Source organism: Tamandua tetradactyla, chromosome 13, assembly GCF_023851605.1.
Source record: "Tamandua tetradactyla isolate mTamTet1 chromosome 13, mTamTet1.pri, whole genome shotgun sequence".
Classification (NCBI taxonomy): domain Eukaryota; kingdom Metazoa; phylum Chordata; class Mammalia; order Pilosa; family Myrmecophagidae; genus Tamandua; species Tamandua tetradactyla.
In genome coordinates this window covers 46,002,110-46,023,267 of record NC_135339.1, presented here as the reverse complement: position 1 = coordinate 46,023,267, position 21,158 = coordinate 46,002,110, and the positions used below count along the sequence as shown (strand labels likewise).

The following is a 21,158-nucleotide window of genomic DNA, read 5'->3' as shown; positions in this document are numbered from 1 at the left end:
GTGTTTCGATAGGGCTGACGCTGCATGTGTAGGTAGCACACAGCGGCCACGCTGTGCTCTCACTGAACATATCGTCGAGGGCAGTGGAGGCCGAGGAGATGAACGCCTGAGAAAGCTGGCCTGTGACCTCACACTTGTTTAATCCCGCAATTCTGATTTAGATGAGGTTCTGGGCTAAAAGTAAACACAGTACGGAGACTGGGTTGAAGTGTTTGGCTCCTGTTCTTCCTGTTTTTCAAGTGATATAGAGTAAGGCTGATGTTTTTACTTCTTCCAGCAGATGAGACTTGATTACAATATGATGGGAACTCATCGTACTTTTCCCACCATATGTGTTCAGTATGTTTCAAAGTGATTTCTAAGCAATCCAGCCGAAACTGCATCAGTAGTGCTATGGAACGGAGTTTGCTGGCTAAATAAAATTTGCGTTAGTTAAAAAATGCTTTCATTGCAACCTTATTGAAAAAGGGAAAATAAAGTCTTTACTTGTGAAAGAATTTCCAGATTGCAGTTAAATCTCTCTCCCAGGCTCTTGCAAGAGTTCCGCATTGGTTCTCACTAGATCTACATTATATGTTTATTTAATGCCTAGTACGGTCAAGACAGTTTAATATCAATATTAAACATTTCATTTTGTTGTTAATTTTAGGTTTGGAAAAGAGGATCCCCATTAGTTCCACAGTCAGGCAGGCATTCCTGAACCCCAGTCTTCCTTCTGCTTTGAGCTGCTGTGGCTCAGTAAATATTTAAAGGAGTGTCTATTATATTCCAGATGCTGTGTTAAGTTCTGAGGAAACAAATTCACCAGATACAGTTGTTGAGGAGTCCACAGAAATGAATGGAGGGAGCCCTCTAAAGAGAGTCTTCTTACAGGCTGTGTTAAGTGCTATGATTGAAGCATGCTGAGGGGGGAGGGGGCATTAGGGGGCTAGAACAGAGAAGCTGGGCATTGTGTCTACCAACTGGGAAGTCAGGAAAGCTTCCTGTAGGGGACTGACGTATCACTTGAGTGATATGTACTTCCACATATGTTTTAGGACATGAAGCTTTCAGAAAATAATTTATTTTAATTCAACAAACAGTTAATAGACATATATTATTGAATGCATTGGATTTGGCAAGGAAGCAGGGATATAGATTTAGATATGAGTGAGCCACAGTCTTTCTCATTTTTCAGTCAAGCATTAAAGCATTATCAAGTTGTGTGTACTAAATGCTCTGTTTTAAATGTTTCATCAGCAAGTTTCAAAACCTGTGTTCCTAGCCCTTTTCTTAGCCAGTGGCCCTGTCTTGCTTTTTGGGTATGTACTGTTATTGAATCTTTGTAATTATTATTGAATAAAATTATTCACTTTTTTCTGATGGAAATGCAGGGCATATTTTAGGCTAAAATGCTTAACTAACCCATCATTTCAGGCTTCTATAATAAATGGAAAATGCTGTTATTTTCCTACTTTTTCAGAATATCATTTATTTCCTAAAGCAGTACAAAGGCCAATAGGCAGAGTTTCTGAGCAGCCCTAGAAGGGGAAGGAACTGTGTGTGTGTGTGTGTGTGTGTGTGCACACGTGCACAAGTTTCTGTACAAGAAGATGGGGCCAGCCAAGTTAGAGTCTGTTCTAGTTTGCAAGCTGCCAGAATGCAATATACTATAAGCAGAATGGCTTTTAAAAAGAGGAATTTAATAAGTTGCTAGTTTACAGTTCTAAGGCTGAGAAAATGTCCCAATTAAAGCAAGTCTATAGAAATGTCCAATTTAAGGCATCCAGAGAAAGATACCTTGGTTCAAGAAGGCCGATGACGTTCAATGACTCTCTCTCAGCTGGAAGGGCACATGGCGAACATGGTGGCGTCTGCTGGCTTTCTCATGGCTCTACCAAAAGGGACTCTCTCCAATATGTTTCCTCTTTTAAAGGATTCCAGTAAGCAACTCCACCTTCAATGGGTGGAGACACACCTCCATGGAAATCATCTAATCAAAAGTTACCAACCACAATTGGGTGGGTTGCATCTCCATGGGAACAATCAAAATGCTCCCACCCAGCAATACTGAATGAGGATTAAAGGGCATGACTTTTCTGGGGTCCACCATGGATTCAAACCAGCACCGAGTCCCAACACCTTGGACTCCATTTGCTGTTGTCTTCTTTCTTCCCCACACCTGTCTGTGGATGGTGGTGTTCTATTTGGGTTTCTTTTCATTCATTTCCAAATCTTTTTAAATGCTAGAGTTGGGGGTGGTGGGAAAGACAGGAAAAGGGTATGGAGGAGAATAGTGATAGAAGGAGAGGAGGAGGACATGGAGAAGACGACGATTAACTTGGAGTTAAGGAACAGTGCTCCAGAAGTGGTAAGAGTTAGTCCTCAATCATTGCCAAGGCATCAGTGGAGAAATTTAGGACCTGAATGATACTTTTAAAGAACTAGTTTCTGAGTATGGTTAATGTGGAACTAAGTTCACTGGCCCAGCTTCTCAGCTTAAATAAACTTCGAAAGCTCTAACTTAGTGACAATGCAATTTCTGGAGGCGTTGGAAGTCCTGGCTGAAAAATGTCCAAATCTTACCTACCTCACTCCGAGTGGAAACCAAATGAAAGATCTCAGCATAGTAGAAGCTCTGCAAAATCTGAAAACTTTGAAAAGTCTTGACTTGTTTAATGTGAGATCACAAACCTGGAAGATTATGGAGAAAATGGTTTTGAACTACTGCAGGAAATCACACGCTTCGAGGGATGTGATCAGGATGATAACAAAGTACCAGACCCTGAAGAGGAGGAGAAGGAGAATGCAGATGAAGATGAGGGAGAGGAAGAGGAAGCTGGTACACTTGAAGTATATGAAGAAGAGGAGGAGGAAGATGAAGCAGGCTCAGAACTGGGAGAGGGAGAGGTGGGACACTCTTACTTCATGAAAGAAGAAATACAGGATGAAGAGGATGACGATGACTGTTGAAGAAGGAGAGGAAGAGGAAGAGGAGGACAAGCTTTGAGGGGAGAAGAGGGAACAAGATGCTGAAGCTGATGGAGCGGAAGAAGCTAACGAGATCATTCTAAGACTGGCTTAGATCATTCGAATGTTCCTGGGTTTACGGTAGAGTGACCACAATCTCTTTATTTCTTCTTCTATGATAACTATCTCTACTGAAGATAATGTGTAACTTTTTATAGCAAAAGTGGGGTTTTACTATTTTTGCCTTTTTATCATTCCAAATGAGATTAATTAATCTCTATATTGTATGTAGAGAAATATTTTCATTGACCCCATTGTGAAATTCTTAATTTTTCACGTTCACTGAATTAGTCATTTTTAGCCTGTTTTATACAGGTTTAGTATGCTACATGTCATTCATAAGGTTTTAAAGTTGTTTATAAACTAATTGAAATAACAGTTGGCTTTAATGTGAAATGGCAATAGTCTCTTGAATGATAACTTGGTTTTTTTAGAGGTGACCCAGAAAACTTTAGTTCAAAGACAATGACGTTTTTTTCAGCTTAGAGTATTTGATTTGAGTACTTTTTGTCACATGATAACTTGGACAGGAGAAGCAGAATCATAAAGGTTGTATTCAACGATGGAGTTTATGGATTTTGTGGAGGCTTCTGAAACCTTTGAGAATCCAGGTGACTATTTATTTTTGAAGGGAAAATTGCTTATACTAAGTTCAGAGACAAGAAGGTGAGCCAGTTTTTCTTCAAGCTGCAGATCATGACATGCCAAGGGTTTATTTTGTTTTGTTTTTGGGTGTGCATTCTTTTTCATTTCAGCAACGCCTTTATGATCACCTTCCTTTCTTCTTTCACTTTCCTCTATCTCAAAAATGAATTTGGAAACTTGGGGATGCCCAGGAAAATGTGTAGTCTTGGTCGCAACCTATCTCTTAGTTTTAAACAACTAAGTGAAAGAAAGAAATTGACTGTTTTCTCAGCTCCAAATATTATTATCCATGCCATTTAATGTAACAGGTTCTGCTTAATGTAAATCCCCCCTCTTGGTTGACAGTGTGTGTAGACTGCATTTGTAGGATGAAGAAAATAAGCAGGGCGGGTTTTTGGAAGTAGCATCTTTGTTCTTCAAAAGTCAGAACAATTGCCTGTTGATAATTAATGAAACATTCAAGACAATATTTTAAAATTTGCTCCCCAAGTGATTTGGATACTACTTTGCAAAGTATTTTTAATTTTCCATTATTCTCCCTATAGTTATAAAGCATCACCAGATATTACAGCATTTAATTGGAATATAATAGGCAGTTGGAAAATTATTTGAAAGTAAATCTGTATTAAAATTGAAATTTGTTTTCAAATGATATCAAATAAAAACAAAAATATTTGGAATAAGTGTGAGTGTGCGTGTATATGTTCCTTATATGTTTACCAAATAAATTATGAGTAGACAAGTACACCTCTGTTTTTGTCATGGAGGGCTCACTCAGCTATCTACACTTTTCCCCTTTGTTTTGAATTTTTGTAAGTATTTTCCAAGTTGATGTCAGCAAATTAATTGGAGTTATGTTCACATACTGGGACACATTTAAATTACTGGATCTATTACTACTTTTATTTTTTATTTTAAAGTATAAGACTTTGGGATTTTAAAATAAAAATTATGAAATTATTTGTGGAGAAACTAAAATAGTTACACAACTGAATGAAATAAAATTCTTGGGTAAGTTCAGTGGACGAATTGGAACCTCCGAAAAACTTAACATTTTACTCTTTTTTAGCAACTGAAGTACCCAATTTAGTACATAAAAATTTTTATCGCATAGTATGCTGGATTATAAAATGCTTATTTTAAAAGTTAAATTTATATATTGACTTTCTTGTCAATCATCTTATTGTACAATCAAAAATAGAGTTGTTTGGTTTGAAAACAAAAGCCTCCAGATAGCTTTTAAAACTTATTTAGCTTTGTGGGTGGTATTTTCATTAAAATAAGTTAGGTTGGGTTTTATAGTTTGTAGAAGATTTTGATCCTATTTTAATGTTCTTTTATGGCAGTATGTATATAGTGTGCTAAGTTTATAAACAATCTCTCCTTAAAAATCTTGAAGTTAATACTTTTGTGCCACTGTGTTTTGAATAAAGTCCTGCTTAAATAAAAGACCAGTAGGCAATACCTTTTGGCAGTATTTGTACATTTGTGTATTACCTGCATGGCCTTTAAAGCACTTTTCTATTACTTCATTTCATTAACTTTAACCAAAGCCCAGTGAAGAAGGTATTTTTTGCCCCATTTTAGATTTGAGATAACTGAGGCTCAGAGAGATTAAGTGACTTGCTGAATGTCCAATATTAAACTCTTCATTTAACTCCTCCAGTTTCCCTCATTCTTGATTAAACTATTTGGTTTCTTGTTTAGAATGCTGCTCGAGTGCATCTCCTCTAAAAGGGCTTCCTTAATCCCTCAACTCTAGGCCAGATGTCCTTCCTTTGTGTGCCCATAACATCCTGCATTTATCTTGGATTCAATATTGCATTTGCCCTCTTACACGTCTCTCTCCTGCATTCCTCCAAACAACTTGAGAAGTATTATGTCTTGGTTCTCATCGAATCCCCAAATCCAGAAGGGTACCTGCCACAGAGAAGATTTTCAATAAGCATTTACTGAATGAGACAACTAAATAACCTTGTTATAATGCAAGTCTTAATTATAATAAAAAGAGATAATGGGCATGACTGCTTTATAAATGAACTGGGGTATAAAATATTCTTCATCATATCATTGAAAACAAAGCACTATATTAAGATGTAGTTTCAAACCTTCAAAGAATTTACTTTCTGGTTCAATGGATATGTTATTGGTATGACCCAGTTATGAGACAAACAGTTGCACTGACCTCTGATTCTCCCCTGGGGCTCTGTTATTCTGTGATATCTTGTTCTTTTCACTAGAAGACATGCCATTTTAAATCACTATTTTTAGTTTCCAGGTAAAATGAAAGATTTGAAAAAGTCTCAGTTGCTTATTTTAGTGTTATATTTTAAATTTATGACCATAGTGGTTATTAACTTGCAGGCATTGCTTGAAGTATTTTACTTATATTAAATAATCAATCTCCTTAACAACCCTAGGAAGTGAGATACAATTACGTTATATCTTTTACAGATGAAATACTTATCTTTATTTCCCCTTCATTTTGGGGGGATATTTTTGCTAGATGTAGAATTTTAGGTTGACAATTTTTTTTCTTTCAGCACATTGAGAGTGTCATTCCATTGCCTTCTGACTTGTATTGTTTTTGAAACAAAGTCTGTGATAATTTTTATCTTTGGGTCTTTATATGCAATGTGTCTTTTTCTCTGCTTTTAATATTTTCTCTTATCATGGGTTTTTAAGCAATTTGATTATGATGGCTTTAAAGATATTAAGTGATTTCATGGAGCCAGGATTCAAATTCAGGCAATCTTCTCTGGAAGCCGTGCTCTTAACCAATACCTATGTTGTCTCTTTTAGTTTAGCCACCAGTTTTTTTTTCTCTTTTAATAAGGACCATGAAGCTGAAAGAGTTTAAGTGTCATGTCCGAGATAATGTAGTAAATCAGGGCCATAATTAGAACTGAATACTCTCTCCAAATGTTTATCTCCTAAACATTTTGTAATGTTTTGAAAAAGTTGAGGAAAATTGCGTGTAACCTGGTGTTCTCTTAATCTCTAGAGAATAGGAATCTATAAGGAAGTTTCAATATTTAAAGTTTTCAATTATGCATTGACTCAGTATAAAAAGATTGAGGCCTACTAAAATATTGTGATGGGGTTAAGTCAACTCAGTATGCTAATCTTATTTTTCCTAAGCACATCAGAAACTCTGATTGGTAGTTTTACATATGTTTCTAATGATTAATTTAGGGAAAAAAGAAAATAATTATAAAATTTAGTTTGTAGGAAAAGCACTTTTAAATAACGATATGAATAATTAAATATTATGAAAGGATCCATTATGGTGAACTTATTAGGAAATCAGTGGTCTAGAGTCTTAACTTGTTTGCTGTTATAAACTCTAAATTTGAAAGGTTATTTAGTTCTAAGGTTTGTTTTATTACTGCCTATCCTAATGGAAGGCCAGAATTAAGTCCAGATAACATTTACCATTCAATATTTCTTTCCTCTTTTGAGACTGCTCATCAAAAACTTTTTTTTTTAACTTCAGCTCATCCTTACCTCCTGTCCCAAATTAGTCCCATTTCCAGTAGAAGAACATAAGTTATGAAATAATTGGAAAAGAGTCTTGCAATATGAGCTTGTATTCATGATTTTATATAATAAAAATAGATTTAAACACAAAAATAACCCCATAAATTTTGATATGCTCACCTAGATATTATGCTACAATTTGTCTAACCAGCATAAATGCATAAGCTACGCATTACTAAAGAAGTGTCATGGCCCAATTAAAACTGAATGGATGGTAGGTATTATTTATAGATTTTCAATATAGTTATAGATGATCCATAATTGAATCACACTGCATACATGTCTTGGAATCTAATGATTGTAAAATTATGGCCCATGTCTGGTTATTGTAAAATATGTATCATTGAAGGATTAAACAACCCATCACAAATGAATTCACAATAAGGATGCATTCGTAATGCTGGTAATTCATTTTGAAAAGAACAGCAGCAATTGAAAATCAGGACCAAGTCAAGGCAGCATTTTTTAGTGCTGTCTTGCAGAAAATTACAGAAATTTCAAGTGTCTGCATGTTGTATGTGCAATTACACTTTCCAGAGCTGTCAAGCATTGAGTAGAAAATTTCTTGGTAAAATATTGCATGAGACAATTCTGTAAACTCTGATAATGCACCGATTTCAGTTCATTACAAGGAATTGGTGTCCTATGAGAACATACCCTTGGGAAGATAATCATAGTGTAAATTTACAGTATAAGTGACTTTTCATGCTTGCGTCTCATTGTTGTATACTTTTTCTTTTCCCTTTCCCCATCCACTCTCAATATCCGTTTTTAGGTTGGAGTTTCCTCATTCAGAACAGTGGGACTTCTACCAAATTTAGTTGTCCAGTCTCGCAGGATTCCTATACAATTTTACTCATAACTGTAATTGACCTTCCAAACTGCAATCAGGAGTGTGAACTATGTATCTTATAATTATTTAAGCTCTGTTTGTAATTTTTAACAATATCTTAAACCTTGTTCATGGTTTGGGCTATCTCCCTCTCTTCCTTAGCAGTCATTTCAAAAGAATTATGGTTGGCATTTTGTTCTTCATAGTTTTCCAGGGACTGAAAATAATATGGATGCCCACAAAGTGAATTTAAGATGGCCTATCATATCTATCTGTCTCTCTTCATCTATCTGTCCATCCATCCACCCATCTATCTATAATTGTATATGTGCAAAATATATACATTTATCAACAAACATATTCATTCAACAAAAAATGTGGCAGGCACTATTCTAGATACTTGGGACACAACAGTGAATACAATAGACAAAATTCCCTGCTTACAGTCTGTAGGGGGTAGGATAGTTATGTAAAATTTCTAACTGATGCTTTAAAAATACATAAAAAGTACAAAAACTTTAACAGCAACTTCATATCTCATTCCGTGCTCTAGAAGTAAACTCAAAGATGTCTCCTGACAATATTAGTGGTTTTCTGGAAGATTCCATAAATTGAAAGATACCAGGGTCGTGCCTCAGAAGTTAACTCAAACATCAGTTCGTTCAATCAGTGCGATTTTCAGCAAGTCCTCATAAAGACAGTTTTCTCACATGATTGCACTTGGGGGCTCTGGAGGTTTAGAAAGTGGTGGAGTAGAAAAATTGACATCCTGGGTCAACAGTGATTTTTTCCATTGAATTTAACTGATAATTTCAAACTTTCTTCAATACTCAATTCCATTAACATCCATCTAGATTGGTGCTGTTATAGGAATGCAAGATGGCTGAACCTTTCTGGAATTAAACATTGCCAGGTCCATGGTTTTGAAATATAAAACTGAAATGAAGGAGAGTAATTTATTTATGCAGGAAGATTTGAAAATTGGAATTTTCCTTTCACTACCATTAGACAGTATGTCCTGAATCAGCCCTTCTCAACCAGGATTTTTCAAAATATCATAGAACATAGAAGTTGCTAAAGATAATGTGAAATCACATACTAAAAATGTCAAATATAGAGCATAATTAATTGTGAGATGAAGTTCATTGTTTCAACTGTAATTTGAATGGTTAGCTAGAGATTTAAGTAAAGCATAGAGGGATCTTGCAAGATTAGAAGGACAGAATGAAAAATACTCAGGGTCTGGGATATGAACCAAATATTTTTTTGAAAACAGGACATTTCTTTGAGGATTTTTGTTTTTGTTTTAAAAATCCGTTTTCATACATTCTGTATCCCAATCTATAACATGTTTATGTTAGTTTTAGTATAAAATATTTTTTCTCCCTCCCTCATGCCTGGAAAATGTGTGCTTGTGTTTATCCTGTGGCTTTGTATGCCACAGCCCAGGCACTGAGGCACTTACTTTCTAGGGGCCCTATTTAACAAATAGAATTATGAAGTCATTTTGCTACTTCAGCATCTATAGCTCCTTCAGCCTATTTTAGTTGATGATTCTTTCTCCAAGGTCATAATTTCCGAGTATTCTCCACTTGTCTTATATATAAAAACATCTTCCTGTCTCAGAACTACTCAATATACTACCGTAAGGGCTCTGAAATCTATATTCACTGATTAACTATCATTCTCAAACTTAACCCTAACTTCTGGAAGAAAGCTCTCTTCTTCCACTGTCTAACAGAGGAACTGTTGTGCCTAGCTTCACGCAGGTAGAAAATAAATCTTAAATGGATTTAAGACTCATGTGACCTTCTAAACCTTCACAAATGTGATTTGATTTATTACTTTGATTTTTTTTTCTTGTGTGTGCAGGCACCTGGAATCAAACCCGGGTCTCAGGCATATCAGGCAAGAATTCAGGCATATCAGGCAAGAATTCTGCCACTGAGCCACCATCATATCGCCCCCACTTTGATTTTTTTAACCTGAAAAGGTTAGTCAAAATGATAAGCAAGTTGGACAATTATCCATACATTAAGACTGATGGTGTTATAGTGACATTTTTTGCCATATAAAAAAAATCCAGAATTTAATGACAAACACAGCATTGATTTTGCTCACAAAATCTGCATTATAGCTTATCTCTGTCCATTTGGTGTCAGCTGGGAGCTGGAATCATCTGAGGGCTCACTTGCTGACAGATCTGTCAGTGAATCCTGGCTGTTGGCTGGTTCCTCAGCTAAGGCTGTGGCTGGAACACCTTGATATAGCCTTCCCATGTGGCTGTTTGGCTTCCTCACAGCCTGATGGCTGGGTCTCAAGGTAGAGCATCCAAAAAGAGAAAAACTCTTCAATCCTGTCTATTGATGGAGGCAAATCAATGCCACTTTGTAAGAAGAACATGAAAGATGCGATATATTGGTGAGACCATCTTTGGAATTTGGAAAACACCTTTGGGGTTTAATAAAGAATTTCCTGCCTCTCAATGCTGCGCCTGTTGAAATTGCTACTTAAGGGAAGTATGCATGTTAAAGCAGCGAAGATCCCTATTAAAATGTGCATTTTATTACTGAAAAGTTAATCCATTAAAATAATACCAGAAGTTATCAAATATAGTTTATTGCTTGATCCAATTTTTTTTTAAGGGATCTGGAGAAAGAGGCAATTCTTGATAGAGAAAGGAGAAAAGCAAGGTCCAAATTTTATGGGGACAGTTTCTGGGTTAGAGTTTCTGATGGAAATATAATAGGGTAGAAGAGTCCCAGAGAGTTATGAATAGGTCCTGATGACAAAGCGGAAACTGTACCACTTTCACAATTTTCCAGGGACCAGTTGAGCTTTTTGGTTCCCATGGCGTTTTTGGCAAATATAACTTTTGCCAGAATTTGCTATCAAACCTAGGAAACATCTCTATTTGTTTACTTAATGTGTCCCTCCATCGCAATTCTGTCTTCAGTTAATAATGCTGAGCCATTTTCCATAAAGACAGGACAAATTCTTTCCAGCTCAGTCAAGGGCCTTCGTTGGAAGCCTTCCCTCTTTACTAGATTTGGCAGTTTGCAGAGTAAATAAAACATAAAACAGTCTCTTTTTCTCCTTATCTAATTGCCTACAGATCTAGTAACTAAAAATAAAAGCCTGGTTCAAATAGTATGAATCTTATTCCACAAATTCAGATGTGCAAGAAACAAATCTATTTTTATTAAATCATTTATGACTCAGAGACCCTATTGGGACACTCAATTCTAGTCGTTGAGTTCTCTCTTCCTTGGAGTTGTGCAGAGGTCTTAGGATCTTCATATACCTCGTATATCAAGTAAGGGGCAATTGTCTAAATTTTCCATGGGAATATTCAACCCAAATACCACACTTTTATAGATTCTACCCAACCCTTATGTAAGGACATAGGGAAAGCTGTAGCCCTCCATCTATAAAAAATAGTGACCTTTCTAATGAGATTTATCGATAAGTCACTGAGAAGTTGGATACAGTCATTGTGTGAAAAGTCAGCCCTATGATAGCAAAAGTATATCCAGAAAGCTAGAAGAAATCATGACCTGTGCACCAAAATCATTCCACATTACCTTTTCTCTTATTTCTGGGCAAATTCACAGAGATGGTTTCTAGTGACTCAAATAATAATAAATTGTTTGGATTAATCATACGTTATGTGGAAATCAGATTACAAATAAAAATAATGCATAACCTGGGCATTTTCTCTGGGTTCTAAAAATTCACTGCTTTTCATAGTTCCATTCCAATTTGAATTTAAGCCAAATATTCCCTCTGATTCTTACCAAACTGTCTTTGTAGTTTATATACTTTCACTGTGTTCTGAGGAAAGCAAACAAAATAAAGTAGCACAAAATTTTCGCCTTAAAATTTAGTCAAGAGCATTCAGAACTGGAAGCGTTTCTGATATTCCAGAGAGTTCTAGGGAAGTATTCCTTGCTTTGAGCATTATGTTTTGACTAATTAAACATTTATGCCATTTAAATTTATGCTGTTATTTTCAATGTATTAGACTAATAAACGATATTCAAGTCTTAACATTCCATTATGAAACGCAGCTTCCATATCAGAGCTCGATATTGTTCAAGCAAGCCATAACTGCTCGTGTCCAAGGTAGGGCTTGGTTCTGATTTTCATTTATGCATAAAGGAAATGTTTCCAAATCTAAATCAGGATCTTCCTCAGTTATTTGTAAGAACTCAATACTTATAATAAATTGTACTTTTTCAGTGAATTCTTAATTATATCAATAATCAATATTTTCTTATTGAAGCTAAAATTCTAGCTAAAGATGTACAGTTAATTATATTGGAGCTCAGTATTAAATAGAGCAAACTTTATTTCCTCTCCCTTGTTCTGATCAGAGGCAGGATCTTCCCCTTATATGTCATTAAACAACTCATTTTTACTAAGTTATGCTAAATTTTACATACTTTACGTTGTTACTTAATTTGATTTCTATAACAACCTTATGAAGTAGACTCTTTTTAGATGAAACACTGAGGCTGAATGTTGACATGATTTGAAAAATATATGTATATGTAGAAAACCATAATCACTAAGCTCCTGCCTGCCGTGCTGCTCCACCTTTGGACAAGCTAAGGTCCAAATCTGGGTCATTAAACCAGCTGGACTGATAGGGTGTAGGCGTAAAAGCCCCTTTCCACCACTCCCCTCTAAACTTGCTCCATACACCTGTTCTTCCCCTCCCCTGGATGAAATATTGGGAAAGGGCATACCTTTTCGGGCTGTTTCAATCACAAGAACAGTCCCAGTAACATTTTCCCCACCTAATGAAATACCAAAATTCCAAACTCATTCAAATTTAAACTTCCTCCTTCTCCAATGTTAGCCTCTATCATGCTTAAGAGTTGCAGGAAAAAGGGTGGCATGTCTGGCTTCTTTGCTTTTGCTTTTCTCCTGCTGCCGTACCGTCCAGTTGCTGAGTCTGATCAGGCGAGGGCCTGAACTTATGTGGCTAGTTTTGCTGTTACGGGATAGTGGCACCTTCTAATCGAGGCCAATGTCCAAAGCTGGTTGTTTCCGTCATGTACTTGTTCAGATTCTTCAGAGACACCCTGGTAGCAACCTCACTGAGCAACTCTCTTCATGGGGGTGGGGCGGGGGGGGTGGGGGCAACACTTCTTTTCTGGCTGACTGCTCACCTCTGTTCCACTCAGATGCTTTGCCTGTGTCCCTTTGCCCATCCTGGTAATCTTTGGGGCTGGCTCCATGTTTCATTCCCTGAAACTGCACACCTTTGTCCTGCTGTTAGTAGAACTATGTTCCAGTGCAGCAACCTTTACTCTGCCATCGGGCTGAAGCTGCTCCAGCCACCACTTTAGACATCTCAGACCTCTCAAATCCATCAAACTTCAAAATGTTTTAGCATAATAAACAAATAGAATAATTAGAACTTAAACAGGCAAAGTTCTTTAAGTTCCCATAGTGCAGGTCTTTTCAGTTGGCATGAGGGAGGGGAATAAACATCCTGTGTCCCTCTCCCATGCCTCCATGGATAGGGATGGAACAGAGAACGCCAAAGAAATTCTCTTTCAACCTCCCCAAAGTCACCCACTTGTATCAGCTGGAGGTGGATGATCAGCTACAATTAACAGAAGAGATTTTTAACCGCTCTCGTCTGTATAGTTTACCACCTCACTTTATAATGTGAGGGTTCTTGGAACCTAAGGTCAATCAGCCACATTCGTTTGTTCATATCATGGGAATGACAAGAGTACTGAGTGACAGCTATTGACCCACATTGCCTTGAGTCCAGGCTAGATACTCAGATGTGCCTTATATATCATCTCTGTTTCCTCTTATCTTCCCGGGTCAGGCCACTAACTGGATAACTTCAGGATTCTGACTTAAAGGAATAGCTTATCAGAGCCATCACATCTATGCAATATGGCAATCCGTGACAGTGGGGAATGAGAGTGTGGAGAAGACGAAGGATTAACATTTACACACTACGTTGGGACCATGCTGCACATTTTCTATGCATTATCTCTCAGTGGTTACAACTCTGAAAGTGGTATTTCCTTTTCCAAGGAGAAAATAGGGGCTCAGAGGTGTTATGTAACTTGTCCCATTTCACTAGCGCAGTGCTGGCCCCAGAACAAGTCCATGTCTGTCTGGACCCAAATCTTTGACCTAGGACTGTGGGGCTTAATGCCAAGCAAAGATGCAGCTCCTTCTTCAGAAATTGTTGAGAGCTTTAAGAGGCCAACAGCAGCTGGGCATGTAACCAAGTGTGGGTCCTTCTAAGTCTGGGCTCTGAGCAGCTTCATAGATTACATGTCCACAAAGCTGGTCCACAGCATGCTGCTGGGGAAATAGCATTGGAGAATCTGAATGCCTCAAATTCTTATTAGTAGGTTTACCATCTTATTGATTCTGTGTATTTCAAGGAAGAAATAAGGTGCTATTTGTATCACTACACTACTTCAAAGTGACCAAATGTTTTGTTTTGAAAGGTTAGTATTCATTGGATTTTTCAATCAAGAGATCACTCCTCTACCTTGATTATAGAGCACTGGAGAGTTTTATGAATAGGATTATTACGTAAACAAGTTTGGTACTTATTCATATCCCTTTACCAGACTTTCATTGATTTATTTACATTAACCTAATTTTTGTTTACAACTACCTAAAATTTAATTTGTAGCAAAATTTTCTAATAGAAATGAAATGATCACATCAAAAACATTATCATTAAATCTTGCTATTTTTCAGCATTTTCCCAAGATTAAGGCAAATAGAGCTTTAAAATATGTGAGAACATTCTGATTTTTCCTTAATCTTCTGAGTTGCTGTTAGACAGGAAAATAAAATACCCAAATTTTCAAGACCATTAATTCAATCAGATCATAATGGTGCCATACTAAGTAGAAAGTAATTATTCATTACCAGCATATTTTGCTCTTTAATTCTCTTAGTTCTTGTATGCAACCCTGGAACCAAACTCCTTAATTGTCCTCACTGTCAGCTCATTTTGACAGCCTTTCATTCTTTAAAACATCAAACAGAAAAGAAATTATTTCCTGTTTGTAATAATTATATACAGTTGATTTCTTTCTGGTAGATAATGCTAGACAAAGACAGGGCATTTATCACAGATAAACACACTAAGGCAGGGCTGAGACAATCAAAATGAAAGATCTTTTTTTCTAGTGAAGCAGCTCTATTCCAGTGACCTTATTTCTGTTATTTAAAACCATCAAGAAGAAATTAATGAATATCTGAGAAAGACAAAAGAGCTCTGGTACCCTATATTATGCCTACAAATAATATGTCCTGGTTTAAAAACCAGATATACTGATTTATTGAAATGCAGAGGTTCCAATGGCAAATGTCTTTGAGGAAGCCCCAAGTTATTTTCCTCCTGGCAGTCAGGAATGAAATCAAGCAATTAAATATCAGAGAGCATAAAAGACTTTTCCTTAGTTTTGAATCTAGTGACTTAGGGCAAACGTTAGGACCTTATCAAAGTTGCATGGCACCGACTCAATATATGCCAGTACACGCTAGTCAGCCAGTAGCTGTGGATTTGCTTTGTCTGATGTTTCCAATGAAAGCCCAGTACCTTTAGCAAAGCATGAGCTTGGCAGAACAACAGGGGAAAACAGTACAATAAACTGCTTAATCTTATTGCTGAGGAAGGACGAAAGAATAGTCAGGAAAGAAAAATGAAGAATAAGAAGAATTCAGAAAGCAAAAAGAAAGAGGGGGAGTGGAAAGATAAAAAAGAAATAAGAGGCAAGATAGAAAATCGATAGGGAAGAATAACGAATAGGATACCAGGAGATCAAACCAAAGATGGAAAGTGAAGCAAAACCTGCCCAGGAATTCTCCAATCCTGTTGGCTCAAACAAGTAAGAAGCACCTACCCTGGAAGGCAGACAAAAGCAGCCATGGCAATTTTCCATTAGAAATAATGTGTGACTTTTTTGTTTGTTTTCTATTTTTGCAGCCATTTTCAGTCAGATGTTAGATCCTTTCAGAATATAAACCCATAGTTTAATATGTACTCCTAAATAGCTTGCCTTTCTAAATTTATTTCATAAAAACCCTATAGGTAGTATCTGTCTGTGCTTATTTTTCACTGAAATTATACGTAGAAAATAATCTGTCCTCTTGAAGAACACAAGATGACTTCCTTTCTTCCTAGATCGACTGTATACATCTATTATATAGTTGTCCGTAGACAACTCTTAGGAATGGAAAGATACTAGATAAAGCCATCTTATTATTTCAGTCTTGGTGTCAGATATTAGATTTGCAGTGTAAGGTTACAAAAAACACAAGCTGCCATTTCACTTGGGGGAATTTGCTTCAAAATAATGGCTAGGAAAATGAAGACAACCTTTATGGCAACAATTCAGTAACAGGGAGGTGATCAAGGTCACTTGGCTGCGCTCATATCCATCACACAGCATGACCACACAGGTATTATTCATTTGGCATCACAGAAATGAAGTCATTATAACCAAGGGCTGTGTCACCAGATCAGCGACTGCTGCTCTGGAAGCATTCTCTTCATCTTTGCTTAATGGCTTTTTTTTTGACAAAGGTCTCAGCACCCAGAGTTTAACTGTCCGTATCATTAGCCTGTAACTATTTTTTTTTTAAGTCAGCTCTGCAATCTCCTTTATTGCCAAATTTCTTATGCCAGAATGTCAGAAGTCATAATTCTTGTGAGGTTTTATGTAATGTATTAGAAGACATACGTCAGAATGTGCTCACTGGGTTCAGCTGTAGGGGAGCAGGTGCTACTGAAATCACAGTAGACCGAAGAGTTGGGTTCCAGTTCCAACTGTGACACGAACAAATTATGACCTTGGATGAGTCACTTTGATTCGTTCTTGGTTTATTTGTTTTGAAACAAACTAACTTGTTTTCCGGTTCATCAAATTGTCATGAGAATTCAATGAAACCGTGGCTTTGATGGATGGGTAAAACATTATACTAACGTGGGTGTGTGAGCTGTGAAATTGGACTATCTTCACATCAGAGCACCACTGTTTACTGGCGGTGGAAACTGGGGCAATTCAACTTCTCAGGAGCACAGTGGGAATGAGGAGGATGATGAAGACATCATCGTCTATCTCCTGGAACTCTTTAGAAGATTAATTAAGATAATGCCTCTCACTTTCCAACACTCGACTGGCATTGAGGAAGCAGAAAAAAAAAAGTTGTGGTTGTTAGAACTAGAGAAATACAAGTCATTTGGTGCATTTAGTATATTTTCTTTCTATGGTGCCTTCCTCATAGTAGATGTTCAATAATTGATTGCTGGATAAAGAATAAATTGAACTTGTATTTATCTTTAGGTTTGTATTAGCGTGGGAAATCTTGGGATGATTTATTTCCATAAACTACTTCTTTCAAATAAAGATTTTTCCCTTTCATGGAATGATGGCACTTTAGACTATTTAAAAGCATTAAGATGTAAATATGTGAATCATCATCACAAGATCTTGCTCACCTGCTACTGAGTGGGACTGCATGAATTATAATAATATTACAAGATCAGAGGGGAAATTGATTCAGAGGATCAGATTTTTTTTTCCAAATGGTGACTTGTCCTTTAACATTTGCTTAACTTCACTATGATAGAAAATACCTTCTAATGCGACCTACTCTTCATAACCAAAGACAGACATATATGTGCACATTTTTCAGAAGAGCTATCTTTCATTTTCAGAAGGTTCCATTTGATCCACTGTATTTAATCTGTTTAGCAATTAATGACACTTGTGGGAAAGGACTCCAGATCACCCAATTACTAGAGTGCCTCTCCACCTTAAAGGGATTACATCATCGGAGAAAGATCAATCTTGACTCTACTTCCATTTTCAAAAGTATTTATTGATGAGCCTTCTAAATCTTCCCTTCAGAATTCAGTCATACATCTAACAAATTCCTAGCTGGTTGATGGGAATTTGTAAGGATGAATAGAAGATAATTAGAATGAAGTCCCTAGGCTATTCTTATCTGGAGGCATATTTATCCTGTTCATAAAATAGCTCAGCTGTAGCTCTTTCTCTTGTGTGAGCTTTGACTTTCTCAATCCAATGTTTCTTGAGGACAATATCCTTTTCATTTTCCCTGGTTAGTCTCAGAGACTCCAGGAGAGAGGTGAAAAGAGGGCAGATTTTCAATAAATGCATTAGAATGGATATAAACCAGGCAATTCCCAGTAGATAATATTTATTTTCTAAGCATAACAGTTGGAGTCGAGGGGAGGGTGTGGGTGGGAAAAATTGGGGAGAAGGAAACTTAAGTGGCTATTATGCATCAAGTAATGGCTTTTTTTTTCCTATGCTGAATGGCGGGGATCACATTTCATTCTTTTTCCATGTAAATATCCCATTATTACAGCACTATTTATTGAATTTTTTGTTTGTTTTCTTTGCTTGTTTCTTTGTTTTTGGGAAGGGCATGGGCTGGGAATTGAACCCAGGTCTCCCACATGGCAGGCAAAAATTCTACCACTGAACTACCCTTACACCCAAGAATTACTTTTTACTATCTACGTGTAGTACCTCATTTCATCATTAAAACCTTACTAAATAGATATAGTGACTCAATTTTAAGGTAAAACTAAGGCTCAGAGAGGTTAAGTGATTTATACAAGAACACAAAGCCAGTATGGCAAAGTTGTCTGATGCCCATCTATCTTCTTTTCCTGCTAACATAGGTTTGTACTACATGAAGGATTATAACATGTAGTCATATGCCATATACTATTACAGGGGATGTTAAGCAAGAAAATATATACTCTCAGACCTTGAATGAGGAAAGTAATTAACCCGGTGATTTCAGATATTTTGTCAATTGAACCAAGAAAACTTAGTGAATCACTATTGTAATGAGTTACAAAACAGTAGAGTATTATTTATATGAAACATAAATATATTTTAAAACTGGTTGGATGCTTTGCATGGGAAACACTAAAACTGGTGGGTTTAACTCTGGTTAAGTTGAGTGGGGGAACTGGAGATCCTGCCTGGATGGCTGAAGCATCCAGTACTCCTGTTGCTGAGCAGAGAAACAAGCAGGCTGGACGGGGCCTTGTGTACCTGTTGTCTTCAATTCCTGTCTTGCTGATGTCCTTCGACACACTGCTCGTGGCACACCCTTCTGCAGTATTGGCGTACCCAGCTCGCGTGCCCCTCCATTTTTTTATTCCAAAATTCTGCTGACAACTCTCATCTGCTGTTATTTTCTCTTTGATCATTTTTGCCTTGGTTGATTTTTTAAAAAATTATGGTACTTTGAATTTAGTATATTTTCTGTCAGGAGACAATAGCGATAAATGCATGTGTTTAATGTAAGCACATATATATTATTATTGTTATTGTGTGTGTGTATGTGTATATGTGGTCATTCTGAGATCTCATCTCCATCCCAGTTTCTAATGAGTTATCCAATTATTTTGTTCCTTCTTTTCCTCCTGTCCTTGAACTTTCTATATCACCTGCTATTGATGCTCATCTTTCTTTAAGCTTATATTTCTTCTATCTCCCAATGTACTCCATTTCTGATCATTGAGTCTGTCTCCTGTGTCCAGCTTCCCATAGGACATCTCCATTTGGATGACCACTCTTGATTCATCCTTCTAATACTGACTCTAGCAAATCCTTGCAGAAATGATGCCCCCTTACCATTTTTGATACCGGCACTCTCATGAATAATTATAATAACAGCAAACATTTATTGAAAGCTAACTGGACAACCATTACCCTAACCCTATTCTAAAGAAGGTAGGATTTGAAGAGGCTAAGTAATGATCTACATACCTCCTGGCTAGTAAGTGATAAATGATTCAGCCAGAATTTGAAGTCAGCCTGACTACATGACGTGTACCCTTACCCACAGTGCTTTGCTTTATCCTTGTTGAAGGAGAGAAGAGACGAAGTGGATAAATTAGTTCCATCTCTTGATAGCAGGGCAAGAGTCATTTAACTTGGTTAATTTAGGCACTGCCTTGCAGTATTCAGTATATAAGTATTTTGGATCCACCACACAGTCCTCTACACATATTTCACAGCTTGAAGAATTGTTTTAAAACATGTATTTCATGCAGGTATAGTTTTCAAAGCTTAGTAAAGAAAATTATTCCAGAAATATATCTCACAAGAGGTCTATGTTTGCAAATTAAAGGCCATTTTTTTATTAATCTGAGTGAGTACATGGAGGAAGGAAAGAGAGAAAATTTCCCAACACACTGTGTTTAATCATTTCATCCCATTATGTATTTTAAAGTTTGCTCTGATTTCAAGTTTGTTCATTTATTCTCATGGCTTCCATCATCTCTGTTGTCCCTTTTAATATTTAAATCTTGAGAGGGTACCTCTTTAACTTACTTTGAGTATATATAGGACACAGCATTACCTTACACCAGAGGCAAAGAGATATTTGTAGACAATGATTATGAGAGTTCAAATAGAGGCGAAGAGGTGCAGTCATTTGTAAGTGAAATAGGTAAGAAGTCACATTTGAAAATTAAAAGTTTTAATTTATTTTAAATGTTTTTATTCTGTGGCAAACACTCTTCATGAACCTAGAGTAAGGCCCATAATATATTTCTCTATACTTTAATTAATTTTCCTGTGGGTTTGGAAATGTGATAATTTCTTTTGCAGTTTCTGAACAGTGGTTAAGTTGAGGAGTCCATCAGGACAAGAACTAATGGAAGTGAGGTGCTATCTAGTCCACAGGCAAGGAATAATGAGTAGTTTTTCAGTGATTTATGCTAATCTAAATATGACAGAAAATTATCATGCATTTCACAGCCTGTGCCAGCAATTCTGCCATTTCTAGACACATACAATGATCCATATGTCTTTTTTATAAAAGCCTTAATTTGTACAGTCATCTGATGGCAATTTGGTTTTGTCCACAATTCATAAAATTGATTTCTCATAATACTTGAATAAAAACTAGCCCCAATTAAAAAATACTTAAGTGATACGTATGCTAGATAGAGGGATGTTTTACTTAGAATTTACAAATTTTTGGCCCTAAAAATAAAATGTACTAAATTATATATATATAAAATATTATTGGATATATAACTTTATGCCAACTATAATAATTGCTATATGAAATT

The 21,158-nt window shown here is 36.5% G+C and overlaps 1 protein-coding gene and 1 pseudogene across 1 annotated transcript in view; both read left to right on the top strand.

Moving 5' to 3' along the window:
• PRKG1 (protein kinase cGMP-dependent 1) overlaps window positions 1–21,158 on the top strand; it is a 1,184,353-nt gene that overhangs the window by 24,849 nt on the left and 1,138,346 nt on the right. The window lies entirely within an intron of this gene.
• Window positions 1,603–4,145, top strand: LOC143653122 (acidic leucine-rich nuclear phosphoprotein 32 family member E pseudogene; annotated as a pseudogene).